General features: G+C 29.4%; 1 long non-coding RNA gene across 1 annotated transcript; it reads right to left on the bottom strand.

Moving 5' to 3' along the window:
- Positions 1–201: 201 nt before the first annotated feature.
- On the bottom strand, positions 202–774 carry LOC121967006. The gene is made up of 3 exons (XR_006107641.1): positions 746–774; positions 528–573; positions 202–310 (listed from the first exon to the last, which is right to left on the bottom strand). It is a non-coding gene; the product is annotated as an uncharacterized LOC121967006 (long non-coding RNA).
- Positions 775–820: the final 46 nt, after the last annotated feature.

The following is an 820-nucleotide window of genomic DNA, read 5'->3' as shown; positions in this document are numbered from 1 at the left end:
AGTTACATAAATGTTGAATTGTCTTTGTTTCTGTCTGTTTTGGGTTTCACAAATAAATTCAAGTCTGAATTAGTTTTAAATTGATTTTTAAAATTGATTTTTGATTTGATTTCAATCTAATATTTTTAACTTTGCGCCGGCTTATTTCTATTTTATAGTAATTTTTTACAAAACAAAACAAAACAAAACAAAACAAAACAAAACAAAACAAAACAACCTGTTTTTACTTCTGACTTTAAACTGCAGCCGGTTTTTAGGTTTCAGCTTCAGTGCACGTTGTTGGATTTCCACTGAGCTCCGTTACTGCTCTCTGTAAACAACAACAACAACAACAACAACAACAACAACGACAACAACAAACATTAGGTCAGGGATCCAGTTTGTTCTGGATTTCAGACAATCAAAATGTTTCACCTTTCAGATGACTAAATATAAATAAAATATGAAATACAGCTGTGACCTGTTAAATAATAAAGTTAAATATAAAGTCAACTTTAATAAAAGTTATGAAATTAAAGGTTTCTTACTGGTGAAGTCTTGAGTTGCTTTTTTCCTCTGATGAGATCCAGAAACCTGTTTTTATTCAAAGAAAATTAAATTATCTAAAAGTTAAGTAAGTTATGAATATAAATAAAGTTAACTTTAAAGAGATAATTTCTCATCAGATAAAATCATGTTATTTTTAGCAAATTGTCTCATTATTACGACACAATGATTGAATAAGGTTTAATTAAAAAAAACAAACCTTCTTCTTTGATCCGGCAGCGTTCAGAGCAGCAATTTTACTCTCGATATCCGACACCTGCAGAGAAACACACAC

The sequence above is a fragment of the Plectropomus leopardus genome, unplaced genomic scaffold, assembly GCF_008729295.1.
Source record: "Plectropomus leopardus isolate mb unplaced genomic scaffold, YSFRI_Pleo_2.0 unplaced_scaffold26610, whole genome shotgun sequence".
Classification (NCBI taxonomy): domain Eukaryota; kingdom Metazoa; phylum Chordata; class Actinopteri; order Perciformes; family Serranidae; genus Plectropomus; species Plectropomus leopardus.
The sequence above is the reverse complement of the archived record's forward strand: the minus strand, read 5'-3'. Positions and strand labels throughout refer to the sequence as shown.